General features: G+C 42.9%; 1 long non-coding RNA gene across 1 annotated transcript in view; it reads left to right on the top strand.

Moving 5' to 3' along the window:
- LOC122564347 overlaps window positions 1-19,600 on the top strand; it is a 65,119-nt gene that overhangs the window by 979 nt on the left and 44,540 nt on the right. The window lies entirely within an intron of this gene.

The raw sequence follows: 19,600 nt of genomic DNA, 5'->3' as shown, positions 1-19,600 counted from the left end.
CCAGTTAAAAATCACACAACACCAGGTTATAGTCCCAACAGATTTATTTGATATACCCCAGTCCAACACTGGCATCTCCAAATCATAACCCAAATCATAATCCAAATTAACATAAACTCAAGTTAAAGAAATAACATTAAATTAAATCACAGTCCACTAAAATTAAAGTACACTACATTGTACTCTATTACAATACTCCACTTGCTGCACCTTCATCAAGACTGCCATCCACGGGAGCAACAGTAAATATACCTGTATTTATTAGGCCACTCCCTCCCTGCCTCCTCCACACACCGGACCATTTTATATGGCCCTCGTGTCTATATAAAGGCCCTAATCAGTATTGCCGACAGATCTATGTCTATATAATTGAGTAAGGGCCACCATATCTTATTGCTGTGTTCTGTGGCACACCATACTTGTCAGGTAATTTTGAGGGACGTGTTCCATCACAAATCTGTGCCACCCTGCAAGACCTGGAGGCTTTTCTGATATCCAATTCATTCGGGTGTAAGAATGTTGAATAATCTCTTCCTGTGCTCACCCAAAGAGGGAAGATTTGGAGTCCCAAAAGGAGGGACATTGGATTCTCTCCAGCTCATTCACTATAGTCCCCCAGTATCTGTGGATCTTGTAACAGGACCAAAAGCAATGTGTAAGGGTGCCAGTACTGTTTTTACATTTTGGGACATTTCGGGGAAGATCCTTTCTTAAACTTTACTAATCTCTCTGGCGCCATATGGGCCCTGTGGAGGATCTTCAATTGCATCACTTGTGCCTTATTGCATATCAAAATTTTCTTTACATTCCCCCATATATCCTCTTGTGTTTCTGATGAGATTTCTTCCTGATTCCAAATCTCATGGAGTTTCTCCATGCTTTCCCAAGGCATTCCCTCTCTGCAGATGATATTTGGTACTAACCAAGAGAGTGCCCCCATATCGGAGCACTCTTCGTTCTGTATCTGATTTGTATGGCTGGGTCAAGAGCGTGGCCTTCTTCTGTAATTAATCCCTAACCTGGAAATATCGGAAAAGGTTCCTATTGGGGATCCCGTATTTCTGATCTAATTAGTTGAAAGACATCAACCTCTCCCTCAAACAGATCTCCCAAACAGGAGATTCCTTCACCTTCCCATACTCTGAAGCTGGAGTCCATTGACCCCAGTCTAAATTGGGTGAATGGCGACTTCTTAAGCAAATTGCCCTCATCCTGCCGCATTATCCTCCATGTTTTTACTGTATTATGATAATCGGGCTCACACAGTGCTCAGCCACAGATCTCATCTTACCCATGAACAATACCTTTATAAGGGGACATCTCGCCTGTGAGGCCTCTATATCAAGCCGTATCAATTTTGGGTCATTGTGCACCCATTCGCCTACATATGACAACAGGGTGCCTGTTTGGTACCTTTTCAGATCTGGGAGGTCTTTCTGTGACCATCTGAAAGGAAACTCCATTCCATCCTCCAACTTCAGTACTTCCACCAATCTCCCCACGGGCATGACTTCCGATTTCGAGATATGTAGCCTGAAAAGCTGCCGAATAATTTAATTTTTTGTATGAGCCAGCGTGTGGACTTTTCAGGGCTGGCCAAAAACAGAAGGGCACAGCATAGAGAGTGATTTTTGTGTTCCACAAATCCCACCTTTGGTGCCATTCTTTCAGGGTCCTTTCAAATAACTTCTGCCAGTACCAAGATAAACAGTAGCAGTGATGGGACACCTCTGTCGGCTACCCCTCCCCACACCAAAATTGCATGATTTAACCTCATTTGTGATAACTGTCGCCTTGGGGTTTGTATATAATACTGCCACCCACCTGGCGAAGGCCCCTCCCAGACCAAAACGATCTAGAACATCAAAGAGGTCCGACCATTCCACCCGATCAAAAGGCTTTTCTGCATCCAGGGAGAGCACCAAGCCCGCAATCATTCTCTGTTGACATATTTGGACTATATTCAACTGATATAATTGGAGGAGCTGCGGTTCTTGATAAAACCCGTCTGGTCCTCTTTTATAATAACGGGCAGCACCCTCTCCAACCTCTCAGCCAACACCTTTGATAGAATTTTAAAATCCACATTTAACAACAAGCTGGGTCTGTGCAATGCACAATCCTTGGGGTCTTTCCCTTTCTTTAAAATAATGGAGATATTAGCCTCCCTAAGAGAGGGCGGAAGGCAGTCCTGGCTATACGAATGACTATATAGCTCTAGCAGTGGTTCCGCTAATGTGTATGATCTGCTTGTAAACTTCACTCGGGAACCCGTCTAGACTGGGCGCCTTACCACCTTGAAGCTGCCTTACCGCCTGTTGCACCTCCGGTACTGTCAGAGGTGCATTTAAAAGGGAGGCCTGATCTGTATTTATATCGGGGACGTCCAAGTTTTCAAAGAAGGATTCCATTCTCGCTTCTCCATACCCACAGCCCTCCGACCAGTATAACCCTGCATAGAACTCCCAGAATCTGGCGTTGATCTTCCTCAGTTCACGAGTGACATTGCCAGTTCTTAGATTTTACTTAGATTAGATTACTTACAGTGTGGAAACAGGCCCTTCGGCCTAACAAGTCCACACCGACCCGCCAAAGCGCAACCCACCCACATCCATTCCCCTACATTTACCCCTTCACCTAACACCACGGGCAATTTAGCATGGCCAATTCACCTAACCTGCACATTTTTGGACTGTGGGAGGAAACCTGAGCACCCGGAGGAAAACAACGCAGACACAGGGAGAATGTGCAAACCACACAGTCAGTCGCCTGAGGCGGGAATTGAACCCGGGTCTCTGGCGCTGTGAGGCAGCAGTGCTAACCACTGTGCCACCCACAGTTCTCTGTCTGATGGGCACAATAGACCGTGGAGCACTTTCTTCCTAGCCAGGTAGCTACCTGGCTTAACCCCCTAAACAAACAGCCTTTGCTTTGCAAAGGAGACCACTCTCTTCGCCGCTTGTGTGAGCTCTGAGTCCAGAGCAGTCTGGAGAGCTGTGACCCATTGCAATTTGACCACGGATGGTCTGGTATAATATGCCGATTCGGCTCCCTTCAGCAGGGCCTCAAGCATCACCTGCTGCTCTCCTCTCTGCCTCCTTCTCGTTGTTGAGTATGAAATAATAGTACCCTTTAAGAATGCTTTCGTGGTCTCCCAGAGCACTGATGGATTACTGGCTATACCCTGATTGATGTCCCAAAAAGCCCTGAACTCCCTTGTGACATACTGTACAATGTTGTCATCCTTCAACAGAAACGGATCCATGCGTCAGTGCTGCATGCCTACTCCACTACCTTTGGTCTCAACATCTAATACACTGCTTCATGGTCCGAAATAATTATGCTCTCAAACCTGCAGGCCAACACCAAGTCCACAGAAACCGACGGAACAAAGAACATATTACTTCTGTGTGGCACTTGTGTGGGTGGGAGTAAAAGGTAAAGTCCCTCCCATTCGGGTGGAGATACCTCCACACATCCACTCGCCCCAACTCCTCACACAAGTCCACTAACTGTTTAGATTGCCAAGGTGTACCTGACAGCCCTCTTGGCATCTGGTCTACCCCAGGGTCCATGAGACAATTAAAGTCTCCTCCTATTATCATACAGCGTACCCCAAAAGCCATTCATTTAGAGACTGCATCAACTGAAAATTTGAGAGGATGCGCTGGAGGACAGTAAACTTTCAGGATGTCATACTCTTCTCCAGGTATCAGCACCTTGAGAATGATGAACCGTCCATGTTCATTCTTGATTTGATCTATCACCTGAAATGGGAGGTTCCTTCGTACCTGTATGGCCACTCCTCTGCTTTTGGAGTTGGAAGAGGAGAAGAATACCCTATCATATCCCCCCCGTTGTAAGTTAAGATGTTTCCTATCAGTTAAATGTGTCTCTTGCAACAGTGCAATGTCAACCCTTTCCTTCCTAAGATTTGAGAGCACCTTTCTCCTTTTAATGGGGGAATGGCTCCCATTTATATCCCAGGTGCACCACCTGAACAGATCGCTAGCCATGAATGCACACTACAGCCCGCGGTCCCCAGAGAGGAAGAAGCCTCAGCGTGAGACGAGTAGAGAAAAAACAAACTTTGTCAAATCTAAAATGTATTCCTACAAACATTACCAAAACTACTAAAACTAAAAAAATTAACCTCTACTCCTAACTTGAACAAATAAACACAAAAAACACAAATCTCCAGAGATCCCACCCGTTGCCCATAGGGGTCGTTCACACCCAACCTCAACCATCCTAGCACCTTCCAGTTAAGACTGCGCCCCAAACTTTACTTACACTCCTTAAGTTAACAATGGACACCCTCCCCTCCCTTCCACATCTCAACCCCACACATCTTTACATCAAAGGACTAACCACCCCTTACCCAGCAAAATAGAACAATAAAATAATTAATAACCACCATAGAGTCATAGAGATGTACAGCACAGAAACAAACCCTTCGGTCCAACCCGTCCATGCTGGCCAGATATCCCAACTCAATCTAGTCCCACCTGCCAGCACCTGGCCCATATCCCTCCAGATCCTTCCTATTCATATACCCATCCAGATGCCTTTTAAATGTTGTAATTGTACCAGCCTCTGGCAGCTCATTCCATACATGTACCACCCTCTATGTGAAAAGGTTGCCCCTTAGGTCTCTTTTATATCTTTCCCCTCTCACCCTAAACCTATGCTATCTAGTTCTGGACTCCCCCACCCCAGAGAAAAGACTTTACCTATTTATCCTATCCATGTCCCTCATGATTTTATAAACCTCTATAAGGTCACCCCTGAGCCTCCAACGCTCTAGGGAAAACAGCCCCTACCTATTCAACCTCTCCCAATAGCACAAATCCTCCAACCCTGGCAACATCCTGGTAAATCTTTTCTGAACCTTTCAAGTTTCACAACACCTTTCCCATAGGAAGGAGACCAGAATTGCACGCAATATTCCAACAGTGGCCTAACCAATGTCCTGTACAGCCGCAACATGACTTCCCAACTCCTGTACTCAATACTCTGATCAATAAAGGAAAGCATACCAAACGCCTTCTTGACTATCCTACCTACCTGCGACTCCACTTTCAAGGAGCTATGAACCTGCACTCCAAGGTCTCTTTGTTCAGTAACACTCCCTAGGACCTTACCATTAAGTTTGTAAATCCTGCTAAGATTTGCTTTCCCAAAATGCAGCACATCACTTTTTTTTTATTGCCCCTCACCTGCACATCCCTGGACACTATGGGACAATTTAGTACAGCCAATCCACCCTAACCTGCATGTTCCTGGGCACTACAGGTAAATTAGCATTGCCAATCCACCCTAACCTACATGTCCCTGGACATGGGGGAGATAGTTTAGTATGGCCAATCCACCCTCACCTGACATTCCTGGGCACTATGGGACAATTTAGCATGGCTAATCCACCCTAACCTGCACATCTTTGGACTTTGAGAGGAAACTGGAGCACTCAGAGGAAACACATTCAGACATAGCGGGAGAACGTGCAAACTCCACACAGACAGTCGCCCGAGGTTGGAATTGAATCCGGGTCCCTGGCGCTGTGAGGCAGCAATGCTAACCACTGAGCCACTGCACCAGTCCCTACCCCAATGGCATTGTCAATACCTTCCAATGGGGGTGGGACAATTTATCATGGAGCGGCAACCAAGCAAGGGTTTGCGATCTCAAGCAACAACAAGAAGCTACATTGACATAACTCCTGGAAAACCCAAGGCAATGGCACTTCACCGCAGTGTAGTAAAGCAGAGTGGGGGGGAGTGGTGGGTAGGGGTCGGAGGATTGGGGCGGGGGGATGTCACTGAGTGACCAGGGTGGAAAATCCAGAGAGGTGGGAGTCCAGGCCATGAAGGGGTCAGTGGCTGGAACTGGGAGGGGTGAGTGCTCAGGAGGGGTGTTGTGGTTTCGCTGATAGAAATGGCGGGGAATCGCACACAAACATGACAGCGTGTCGCCTGAGCGCGCCGTCTGCTTTGTATCTTTCGGATCCCGGTGCCCCGTGCCAACCTGAGACAGCGCCCGCTGGTGAGGTAAGACCTAGAGGCGGATAGAGATGGCAAACACGGAAATGGCAAGGGGTGTGGGTATGGGAGGACACTTCCTCACAGCACCCTTGGGAATCTGACATTGGAAATAGGAGCGGGTGTAGGCCATTCTCACACCCCCTTCCCACCCTGAGCCCGCTCCTCCAAACAGATATAATATAAAACATACCAGATTTACACCAAAGTAATGCCAAGCCTATAAGGCCCGAGACCCCAAAAGGAAAAAGAACAAAGAGACAGAAGATTAAAAAATTATACTATGCCATTGTCCACACACATCTTTTCCTCCTTCCCCTCGGCCAAAGTCTATCATTTCAGCAAGTTCAAACATTCTTCTACTTTTTCCACCGCGTCGAAGTTGTAGACAGTCCCTCATAATTGAAACACAGCACTGCCGGGTACCTCAGAGAATACTGAATGTTTAAATCTCTTAATTTTCTCTTTACATCATCAAAGATCTTCTTTTTCTTAATTATGGCCCCAGAAAAGTCATGAAAAAACATTATCTTCGAACCTTTATAAGCCAAAGCCTGTGGATTTCCTCCCAGTCTTCTGGCGTTTCTATTATTAATTGCATTTGCTTGTAATGCTGGAGCCGCACTAGGACCAGGCAGGGGTGCTGGGCCGGCCTGCACCTGCTCACTGTGATCCCGTAGATCCGCTCCACACTCACCCAGCCCGACTCAACCTCCAGCCCCAGCAACCCTGGAAGCCACCTCTCAAGAAAACCAGCAAGGTTTTCACCTTCTTCATGTTTTGGTAAATGCAAGATCCGTAGATTTTTTTTCTCCAACCTCGATTTTTGAGGTCATCTACTTGTTCCTGCAGGGCCTGAATTTGGTCTTCCAAGATTCAGAGCTGTCCATCGCAGCCTCCAAGGCCGGGGTCCTCTGTTCCACCATTTTGATGCGCTGATCCTAAGCCCAGATCTCATGGTGATGCTTTGTCAGCATGGCAGTAATTGGTTGCAGTGCGCAGCGGGGGCAGGGAGCAGGGGAGTGGGGTGGGGGGGTGGTGCAGTGTTGCGGGGAGGGTATTGCGGGGTGGGGGTGGGGCACCCCACCTAGCCTGGGGTATGGCACAGAGCCCAACACAACAAACTGTTCAGACTGCTGCCATCTTGAATCCCCTGTGGAGATAATTTCACTCATTGCTTTCAACAATAGGATCACTATCCTTAGGAAAAATATGGAGTGCTATTAAGAAAAGTGGAAGAATGAACTGCTTCTGCAGAGGGTCAGAACAGACACAATGGGTTGAATTGTCACCTCCTATTCTGTAATTACTCTAATATTTGTTTCCTAGACATTGGCGGGGGGGTTAGAGGAAGCCCTTTGCCTGATAATCATGAATCATCCAAGTGGATGATAAATAATCTACTCACATTCTAATTAGCATTGAGCACACATCAGATGACTGATATTGAGAGCTTGGCTGGCATGATTGAGGTGAAGATCACATGATGAACCCTCCAGGAATGCATTCAACCATTGGTAGCACTTTCAATCATGATAGTATAGATTGTATATTGTTTATGAAGAAACAGTTTCATAAATCTTCAATCTCTGTATATACATGAGAAAAAAATTCTGTTCATGTACTTCTTAACTCAGGTATTTTGGCATGCAAGCACATTGAAGCTTTTCATGTGAATGTAGCACTGAATGAGAACAATGTGATATTTCTGATTGTGGCTTCCCTGACCTTCGTGTTATCCAATCAATCAATAAGCACACCGATCTGGACCCAATATACCGACCACTGCAACTGTCAGCTGGAACTGACAACCGGAAGCGGCAGATTCAAACCACTATAAATGCCGGAGGAAAGATCACAGAAGTGCTTCACAGGAGGCTCCCAAGCACTGAGGATGTCACCTGGACAGGGGACGAAACGTCTGCAACACAAATTCCCAGCTCGGCGAACAGAACCACAACAACGAGCACCCGAGGTACAAATCTTCTCACAAACTTCGTGTTATAACTTGATTTGATTTTCAAAATATAAAATCAGCTTAAATTGTAAATCCAATTTTGAAAAATATTAGGAATTACAGCTGTAAGACATTTTTATCACTGCCTTACTTCTTAAGTATTGATGGGTTGACAACTAACAATCCATAATTTTTGAGAATCTAGTTGAGATATATCAACCAGTAACAAATATGGATAAAATAGCAATTCACAAATATACCAGGAAATTCGTGGGAAGCTTATTTTGATATAAAGCATGATCTTCTTCTCATCACTTTCTTTACCAGATGTTGTACTACATGCAATAAATAATTAATTTTCATGCATTTTCCTTGCACAGCCTTGCAGACACTGAAATCTGCTTTTTCAGTACTCCAATGTACTATGATACCAGTGACAGCACTGATTAACTTAGACTTTCATAAGTGAAACCAGTCTTAATGCTATTGTTAAGGCAAGAAGAACTAACATTGGCTGCATACCATTACGCACTTAGCCATAGAGTTATACAGCATGGAACAGAGCCCTCACTCCAACTCGTCTATGCTGAGCAGATATCCCAATCTGACCTAGTCCCATTTATCAGTATTGGCCCACATCCCTCTAAACTCTTCCTTTTCATATACCCATCTAGATGTATTTTAAATGTTGCAATTGGACCAGCCTCCACCACTTATTCTGGCAGCTCATTCCTTACACGTACCACCTACTGTGTGAAAAAGTTACTCCTCAGGTTCTTTTTAAATCTTTCCCCTCTCACTTTAAACCTATGTCCTCTCGGTTTGGAGTCCCCCACCCTAGGAGAAAAAAACTTGGCTATTCACCTTATCCATGCCTGTCTTTAAGGTCACCCCTCAGTCTCCATGCTCGAGGGAAGAAAGCCCCAGCCTATCGAACCGCTCTCTTTAACTCAAATCCTCCAGTCTCGGCATCATCATTGTAAAATTTTTCTGCACCCTCTCAAGTTTAACAACATTTTTTCCTGTAGAAGGGCAACCAGAAATGTATGCAATACTCTAAAAGTGGCCTCACCAATGTCCTCCACAGCCCTAACATGACATCCCAACTCATAGACTCAATGTTCTGGCCAGTGAAGGCATATGTGCCAAACACCTCTTCAACACTCTGTTCATCACTGACTTCACTTCCAAGGAACAATGCATCTGCACCCCCAGGTCCTTTGTTCAGCGACACTCTAAAAGGCCTTACCGTTAATTGTATAAGTTTTACTCTGGTTTGTCTTTCAAAATGCAACACCTCACGTTTTTTCTAAGGTAAAGTCCATCTGCCACTCCTGGCCATTCTCAGCAATGATTTTTTAATATGCTTGGTTTCCAGATTTGCAACTATTGAATCACATTGATCCATGTCTTTCTCGTTGTTACCAATGTCTTCCCATAAACAAACTACCAGCTGTGAACATTTGTCCCTTTCAGTCTTATTGCCTCTCAATGAGGCAATGACCCTTAACGCTCCACACCCAACTCAACTGTTCCATTTCCTAGAGAGAGACAAAAAGATTACAAAAACAAGCTTAAAAAAATGCAAGGAAATTCCTCTTCCATCAATATCTGCTTTGAAATGAAATCTTGCCAAGAGAACATTCGTACCTTTGGCTTTTTATTGTGTGGCTTAAATTGCTAGAAAGACTATGCTACACTGTCTTTTACCTTTTAAACTTTAAAATTTGTAGCAACACCTGCAAGCAATGGTGTGAAATCGTTCAGTCATGTCAGCAGGCACAACTTTTTTTAGGTTTTGGACTGTGATAAACCAATTGAGAGTGTTACATTTAAACCCCTGATTATGAACAAATGACAACATTCATCAAAAGAATGATATCAGTCGTAAAAATATCTATGACATGCTTTTGTCTAGACATCTTGGACATCTAAATTAGTGATTATATACACTATTTCTACCATGGCCATCTGTGGCATAATTAAAGCCGCAAAACTTTGATTTGAAACAATTATCAGGATGAAGTATGTTTTTCAAAGAGGTTTAATTTGGACATGGGGTATCAAACAGGATTTTTATCATTGTAAATTTATTAAATACTGTCAGCTGCAGGTGACTATCAAGAATTCTTTTATATAAGGTAATGATTCTGAAGGAGTTAATGTTGCTGTTACATTGGCTCCACCCTGTCTATTGATAATACACAGTCTGTGGATGGTGGCTAGGGATTCCATTCCAACTTTCAGAGGCAACTGATGTCTCTTAACCATCTCCCTAAGGTTCTACTAATTAAACCTGTCTAAGTGTAGTTGTGTTTATTGCCGGGGAGAAAGTGAGGTCTGCAGATGCTGGAGATCAGAGCTGAAAATGTGTTGCTGGAACAGCGCAGCAGGTCAGGCAGCATCCAGGGAATAGGAGAATCGACGTTTCGGGCTTAAGCCCGTGCCATCATGCAATAAACCATCTGGTTATTTTATCTTCTGTAGATATTCAGTGGTGGCATGTTCTCTACCATTAATCCCTTTTTTAGGCCAAAGTCAAAGGAGGATTTATGGCAGCAAACTACCTCAAAAATTTGGAAACTCCAGCATCATGAAGCCAGTATGTTTCATAATGTAACACTCTTGCAGTTAGCAATCTTCCAATATATTGGGAACAGCTTAAGGAATACAGTAGATCCTGCATTTAATTTACTTGTTACTGTAACAACATTAAAAGCTTATATTGATGATGCATCTTGTCTGTAATAAAACTTCACAGCAAAAAATAACATTGAACTATGTGATAAGGTATTAGGTCAGATGACCGATAACTTGTTCAAAGAGTTTGGCTTTTAAATGTGTCTTAAAGCAGGATAGAGAGGTGGAGAGGTGTAGGGAGGGAATTCCAGGGTTTATAGAGATTACAGAAGTGGAAAAGGGGGAAACAGTGGAGGGGATTTGAAAACAATGTGCAATTTTAAAAATCAAAGGTATAGCTTCACCAGGATCCAATGTCAGTTAGAAACCCAAGGTATGATAGATGAGAATGACTTGATAAAAAGTAAGGTCATAGGCAGCAATGTTATGAATAACACGAAGTTTATGGAGCGTGAAATGTGGGAGATCAGTTAGGAGTCTGTTTAATAGTCAAACCTAGAGTTAACTAAAATATGAACAAGAGTTTCAGTCGCAGGTGCACTGTGACAAAGAAGTCAGGCTATGTTGCAGAGGTGATAATAGGAAGTGTTAGTGATGGAAATCAAATCTGTAATAGAAATGGTGAGCAGCAAGTCAGTTTAAAATAACTTCTGCACAGTAAATTTACTACATATAAGAGAGATTTGTGTGCATTTTCACTGCACTTCAGGCAGTTGTCTGAGACAGGTTTTCAAAATGTGGTGGCCAACTTAGTGTTAAACATCTTAGCAAGTTGACCTTTCCATTTCTCCTGCCCTTTCTGGAATGGAGTTTCCAAAGGCCCCAATCATTGGCAGATGCTTCCAGGATGTTCTATCAATGTCACCTTTATAACTCATTTGCAGGTTTTTTTGGTGGTAGAACTATGAATGTCCTGAAGGTAATGATCCAGAAGGTCTTTGGAGAAATAACTGTCATCCATTGGACAAAAGTGATCATGATGACCCCTACAAGGCCTATTGGGTATCACTTAACAACCTTCTCATGAAGCTCACTGGGTATGACTTTCCCTGGTAACTAGTGATGGCCTGTCCAGCTGGAAATCTCTGAACAGGTTGATCAGAAAACTAGGTTAAACAATGAATAAAAAGCAAGACTCAGCCCAGGTGTTCTTGTGGAAGGAGCACACAGTGTCCATCTGTGCTCTCGATCTTGCGAAAGAAGTAGTGGTATTTTATTGGTGGGAAAGTCACTTAGTTGTTCATGATAGCAGTCTGGGAAAAAACAGGGAAGAAATAAGCAGCCCAAGCGGTACGTGGTAGCAAAGTGGTTACATTATTAGGATACTAATACAGAGATTACGACTAATGCTTTAGTGATATGAGTTCAAATCCCACTGTGGAAGTGAGATATTAAATGGTTAATTTGCTCTGCTGATCTGCAAGAAATTGGATGTCTCAAGGGTAATGTTTAAGCCTTTGTCTTAGGGTGGTATGTCTTTGCCTTACAGGTAGAATGTAAGGAATTTACATTCCTATCCCCTGCAATTCAGAGCTATTTGCACGGCTATTTCCTAGTTATTCAGCATGATTTTACATTGTCATCCCTTGCCATTCAGAGCCATTTGCATCATCATCACCCATTCAGAATCAATTAGACATTGCAATTAAAATTCTGACCATGGCTTCCAATTACAAAAAAAAAGATTTGCAACAGATCTGGCCATTTTTCTCAAGAAAAAGAACCTAACAAGAGCTGGGTGAATTTTGTACTCAGTTAATTAATTAATTCTAAGAAACAGACCCAGCCAGAGGGCTCTTATGCCACTGTGGTAGTGTTCCTACTTCTGATCCAGGAGTCCTGGGTTCAAGTTCCACCTGCTGCAGAGGTGTTTAATAATATCTCAGAATGGGTTTGATTTAGAAAAATACTAAAGCAGTCCCAGAGGGTTCTTGTAGTGCACTTGTAGTGTCCTATCCTCTGAGTCAGGCTATCTGGCTCAAGTCCCACCTGCTCCACGTTGTGTCCAAACAGGATTGATTGAAATGAATTTGTACCTGGATTCTGTTTAACCTGCCTTTGTAACCTCTTCATAAGCAGTCTACTTGTATAAAAAAAACAGACCAAGGGTGTCTTTTGGCACAATGTAGTGTCCCTACCTCTGAGCCAGGAAAACCTGGTTTCAAGTCCCACCTGCTACAGAGGTGTGCAATAACATCCCTCCACAGGTTAATGAGGCAAATATCTATAAGGCAGATCCAACCTGGACTAGGCAAAGTTATCTATTAATGGGTCTAGGCAGTGGGCTGTGGAGGGATCACATCAGCCAACTGTCAGCTCCTCTCCCACGACATCGTTCATGCAGTGGTGTCCTTGGAGATTTGGTGATGGGGAGAAAAGAACATTCAGTTATGTGTGGATAAGGAAAAGAAGGCAGACCCAGGGATGGCTCTGCAGAACTGTCGGTCCTGGGTTGGGACTAGCCTATATATGCCAAGATTACTGGCTCTATTTTTTTCAGTCCTGCTTCCTGAGTGATTACGGTGACCAGATAAGCATAGATGCCATTGGCTTAGTAATAACTATATGTTAATGGAATTCACAGACACAGATTCACAGATGAGTCTGAGTTGGTGACCTGTTCCCATTGAATTACTGAGGATACATCTGAGACAGTGGAGTTGGAAACTGTTCAATGTTTCCTCGTTTTTAGCATCTGGTCACCAGGCTTTATTACTGTTGAAGAGTGCACTGAGGGCAGAGGCTTGTGGCTTGTATTCTTAGGTTGCTGTTTCAGCTTGATCCAGTATGCACTTAACAACTGTAGCTTTTGCAATATGTGTTGAATTCTGTATTTGGTGACATGTTGCCAGTGATTGTGAAGGCTAGGTTTGTGAAGCTATCATAAGTCTCCAGTCTCACATTGTATCTGCTGACAGCAGGCAATATGACAACATCCTGGACCATGACATTAAGCTTCCTGATGCTGATGGTCAACCCAAACATATTAAAGGCTTTAGAAAGTGTCCATTTACTACTGAAGATGTTTCATGATAAGGAATGTTAGGACAGCATCCCCAGCAAGAAGCAACTCGATGAGGTGCACATTTATCTTGGATATCTGTAGAGCAAGGCTGAATAACCTTTGATGTGGACACGCTCTGTCAAATAGCTGAGGGCAATGACAGCAGCAAACAGAGGAATGTGCCAAAGAATGTTTTTGTCACAGGACAACCATGTTTGACCCCTTTGCAGATCTCAGTGTTCTGCTGTTGCCCTGTCATAGCTGAGCTTGCTCCTCATGTTGTCATGAATAAAGGGAATCACATTGAGCTGCGTTGGCAGGTCATCAGTCTTCTCCAGCAGTTTAAATAGACCACTTCAGTTCACTTGGTCAAATGTCTTGTTTAGGTCAATGGGAGTGAGCTGTAATGGTATCCTTTGTTTGTGTCACTTTTCTTGCAACTGCTGGAATGAGACAATCACATCGATTGTAGATCTTTCAGTTTTGAAACCATACTGGGATTCAAAACAATTTTATTCAGGCAAGATCTCCAGTCTAGCAAGGCTAACATTTTACCATGATGCTCAGCAGTACGATGCCTTCAAAACTGTTGCAATGCCTCTAATCAACCTTGTTCTTGTACAATATCACAGTCTTTGAATGATGTGTATCTTAAGACACACAGCCGTCCCTGTGGAAGGAAGGGAAGGCTACCAAAAGAAACTGTGCTTTGATTCATTCTTAGGATAGTAGTATTGCAAGCAAGGCTATCATTTATTACCCCTTTTCAATTTGGAAGGTGATTTTATGGTGTCATTACGGCAGGGAAAGATCCAATTATGATTAGCCTTTGTCCTTGTCATCCTTCTACTGAAACTAGGTACAGTTTGGATATGACTGGTGTCTCCTTGGGCTAGATGAAAAACTAGTTAAACCAATTACCTTGGTGCTGGACTGGAATCACATATGTGCTCAAACCAGTTAGGAATGAGGGTTTCCTCCTTTGAAGGACAACACGGAACAAGTTCTATTTTTCTGGCTATTTGATACTTTCACAGCCATTAGTTTTTAAAACAGGAATTTAAAATTCTCTACCTGCCAGAGTGAAATTTACATTTCCAACCTATGCGTTACAAAACCCACTTATGTGGATAGAAATGGCATATTATTGTAGGTGAATTGGTTGTTTCTAATTTACTGGAGCAGATTTCCATTCACTTTTTTTGAATGTACAAGTGATACTAAGAGTCAAGCAAATAGAATGTTGTGTTGTTAGTTCAAGATGTTCTGACTTGTGCTTGGGATGGTTGCTTGTGATGTCTGTGAGGTTTAAGTGTTTTGAATGTTACTGTTTGGATATCAGCCAGGTTCAGTGAACCAAAACTGGCTTCATGATATGAATTGAAAAATGTGTTGCTGGAAAAGCGCAGCAGGTCAGGCAGCATCTAAGGAGCAGGAGAATAGACGTTTCGGGAATCCTGAAGAAGGGCTTATGCCTGAAACATCAATTCTCCTGCTCCTTGGATGCTGCCGTCTTTCAGCAACACATTTTTCAGCTCTGATCTTCAGCATCTGCAGTCCTCACTTCCTCCTTCATGATATGAATTACCAAGTTGTGTGGAGTTGTCTGACAAAGACGTGGTTATAAAATGTACAATGCTGAAAACTAACCTGTTGATGCACTCCGTAAATAGAATAATAGAGTTCAAATGAGAAGACATTTTTGCTAAATCTGTGTGAAACAGTCACCGTCGGGTTTAACCTATCATTCCTAATTCTGGGTAGCCACATGATGTCAGGGATGTGGCAAGGGCCCATGATTTCCCTTTGTTGTCCTAGCTACTTGACTTCAAATTTCACTCCAGCCTTGGTAAAAACCTGAACAAAAGGCCTGAACTCAAGGAATGAGGCAAAAGTGACCAGCCTTGATATTAAAGCAGTTCTTTGTCATGAAAGAGCCATGATATTGAAGTCAATGGGAATCAAGAGGAATACTTTCCACTGCTAAGGAGTCATGTGTCGCAGAAAGGGAGATGGATGTGATTGTTGGAGTCTAATTATCTCAGTCCCAGTGTATCACTACCGGAGCTTGTCAGGTCTTGTTTTAGGTCTAACTTCACCAATGACCTAACCTTCAATAGAACATCCGAGTGGGAATGTTTGCTGTTTGTGTAATGTTCTATACTATTCTCGACTCAATAGATACTGAAGCAGTCTGTATACAAAAACATAGATAACATTCAATTTGATACATACTTGATAAGTATTTGTGCCACACAAGTGCCTGGCAATGACTATCTCTAAAAGACAGAAACTGTTGAATTCCCCAATATTACCAACCTCAGGGTTATCATGGATCTGAAACTTAATTGCATATGCATTAGAGTGCTGTGGCTACAAGGGGATGGCTGAGGCTGGTAATTTTGTATTAAGTAACTCACCTTCTGACTTTCCAGAATCCATGCATTATCTGCAAGGCACATGTCAGGACTGTCCTTGCCTGAATCAGTGCAATTCCAGAAGATGACACCATCCTTGACAAAGCAGCTTGTTGATTAGCATTCTATTCACCACCTCACCTGTTTATTACCTCCACAATTGGTACATAAGGGCAGTAGCTTTCCCCATCCACACAGCACTGAAGCAATTCAAAAGACTTTTTTAACAGCACCTTACAAACCTCCAACCTGTACCATCTCAAACAGCAGGTGCAGCAGACATATGGGAAAATCCCTGGGTAAAGAAAATTCTCTTCTCTGATTTAAATGATCAATCCGTTACCCTAAAGTTATGTCCGTACTCCGAATTCTTCTGTCAGTCGAAGCAACTTCCCACCTACCCAATCAAGCCTTTCAGAATCTTTTATATTGCAACAAAATCATGTCTCATTTTTCTAAATTCCAGAGAGTACACACTTAGTTGTAATAAGAAATTGTAACTCTAGTTTAATAGAGAAAATCCCAGGGTTATAAATAACCTGACTAGAATTATTGATCTAAGCTAAATTTGCAAGTGATGAAAGGTAAATTTCATCTGATAAAATTAATAAACTTCAGATACATTAGTTGAATAGTCCCATGTGTCATGAATATTCTTGAATGTAATTGAGCATTCTGCTTTATTTGGACTAAGGTAATTCCAAGCCTGTGTGGATATTTTTAAATCAACCCATTCTGAAATGTTATGACACACCTCTGGAGTAGGTGGGATTTGAACTATGGACTGGGGATAGGAACACTACCACTGTGCCAGAAGTGTTTTAAAATGAAACCTGCAAGCTAATGCATACTAAAGCTTATGTATACTATGCAAGATTCAGAGAGGATGGATGAGGACAATGGTGTCTATGTTGTGTACATGAAATTTCAAAAGGTGTTCAATAAAAAGCTGTACATTGGACTTGTTAGACTATGTTAACCAACTGTTTAATCATAGCATGAACACAAATTGTATAAGGGATGGAAAGTGGTTGTGGTGAAAAGATTTTTCAGACCAGAAGGTAAAGATACAGAGATCTTCCCCAAAATTGAGTACTGTGTTAACTGCTGGTTTTGTTATGCATTAATAACTTGGACTTGGGAATACAAAACATAAATTTTCCGATTGCACAAAAGTTGGAAGTGTAGTAACAATGAGGAAGATATTCATAGATTTCAAGGGACCTAGGCTGGTGAAACTCATACAGAAAATTGATGCTACAGTTTGGTAGGAGGTTTGTGCAGAGACAACACAAGTTAAATGAAACAAAAACAGAAATTACTCAAAACACTCAGCAGGTGTGATAGCATTTGTGGAGAGAAAAGCTAAATGACACAATTTTAATGGAGATGCAAGATGAGAGCGACCCAGGGGTGTATGTGCACAATTTTTTGAAAATAATAGGACAAGACTCCTGAGTTTTATAAATAGATGCATGAAGTACAAAAGAGCGTAATTCTAAATGTATATAAAACATAGTCTAAAGCAACAACTAGCATCCAGTTCTGCACAGGGTACAGAAGAGATTTCATAGAATTGTATAGTACAGAAGAGGCCCTTCAGCCCATTGATTCTGTACCACTAGATTACTTACAGTGTGGAAACAGTCCACACCGACCCTCCGAAGAGCAACCCACCCATACCCACTCCCCCTACATTTACCCCTTCACCTAATACTATGGGCAATTTAGCATGGCGAATTCACCTGACCTGCACATTTTTGGACTGTGGGAGGAAACTGGAGCACCCGGAGGAAACCCACGCAGACACGAGGAGCATGTGCAAACTCCACACAGACAGTCGCCTGAGGCGGGAATTGAATCCTTGTCTCTGGCGCTGTGAGGCAGCAGTGCTAACCACTGTGCCACTGTGCCACCCACTATAAGAATCTTTTAGACATTATGAGATTAGATTACTTACAGCGTTTAAACAGGCCCTTTGGCCCAACAAACCCACACCAACCCTCCAAAGAGCAACCCACCCAGACCCATTCCCCTAGATTTACCCCTTCACCTAACACTATGGGCAATTTAGCATGGCGAATTCACCTAACCTGCACATCTTTGGACTGTGGGAGGAAACCGGAGCACCCGGAGGAAACCCACGCAGACATGGGGAGAATGTGCAAACTGCACACAGACAGTTGCCTGAGGTGGGAATTGAACCTGGGTCTCTGGCGCTACCTTCCCACATTAGGCCGACAGCCTTGACTGTGATGAAACATTAAGTGCTTATCTATGTACTTTCTAAAATTTGCAAGGTTTCCCACTTCAACTACCTTCCCGGGAATAGCATTTCAGACACCTCTCTTTGGTGAAGAAGTTTTTTTCTCAAATCCCCCCTAAACCTCCTGCCTTTCACTTTAAATGTATGCCCCCTTGTTATTGAGCCTTTATCGAAGAGAAAATAAATGTTTCTATTAACCCTGTCCATGCCCCTCAATCTTAGACCAATCATTACATTCCTCTTCAACTTTCTGTACTCCAAAAAAGAAACCTGACTTTATTTGGCCTTTCTTCATAGCTGAAATACTCCATCCAGGCTAACATCCTGGTCAATCTCTTTTGAATCCCCTCCATGCAATTGTGTCCTTCCCAGAGTGTGATGGCCAGAATTGCACACAGTTCTTCAGCTGTGGCCTAACCAAAATACTGTATAGCTCCAACATGACCTCCCTGCTTTTATAATCTGTCTATGACTGATAAAGGCAAGCACCCAAGATCCCTCTAATGCTCCTGGTGCCTTGCCATTCATTGAGTACTTGCTTCTCCTGTTTTTCTCCTAAAGCGCATCAGTTCACATTTATCAAGGTTCAATTCCATCTGCCATTGATTAGCCGATTTGGTCAATCTCTTTAAAACTGCCTGTAGTTCCATCTCACTGTCAACCACCTGGACAATCTTTGTGTCATCTGCAAGTTTACTTATTATTCCCCCCCTCCCCCGTCACGATCTCACCTACAAAGTTACAAATCACACACCAGGTTATAGTCCAAACAGTGCTTCAAAAGCTGGTATTTCCAAATAAATCTGCTGGACTATAACCTGATGTTTGTGTGATTTTTAACTTTGTCCACCCCAGTCTAACACTGGCACCTCCACATCATTCTCATCTACATCATTTATGAAAATCACAAATAGGTAAGGGATCCAGCACTGACCCCTGTAGTATGCTACTGCTTACTTGGCTCCAGCCACAACATTCTTCTGCTCATACTCTCTGTCTCCTTTCACGAAGACTGTTTTGAATCCAACTTACCAAGCTACTATGGATTTCATAAACTTTTACCTTCTTTATCAGCTTTCTGTTTTGGGGCCTTGTCAAAGGCCTTGCTGAAATTTATGAGAGATGTCAGGCAAAGGGATTACAATTCAGTCCCTCCAATCTGTGAATTTACATTGAGCAGAGTTGGAGATTAAATAGAGGTTTTTATTTTAAAATCATCGAGGTTTTAAATAAATAAAGAGAAACCGTGTCTAATGGTAGAAGGATCGTTAACCAGAC

This window comes from Chiloscyllium plagiosum, chromosome 29, assembly GCF_004010195.1.
Source record: "Chiloscyllium plagiosum isolate BGI_BamShark_2017 chromosome 29, ASM401019v2, whole genome shotgun sequence".
NCBI lineage: Eukaryota > Metazoa > Chordata > Chondrichthyes > Orectolobiformes > Hemiscylliidae > Chiloscyllium > Chiloscyllium plagiosum.
The sequence above is the reverse complement of the archived record's forward strand: the minus strand, read 5'-3'. Positions and strand labels throughout refer to the sequence as shown.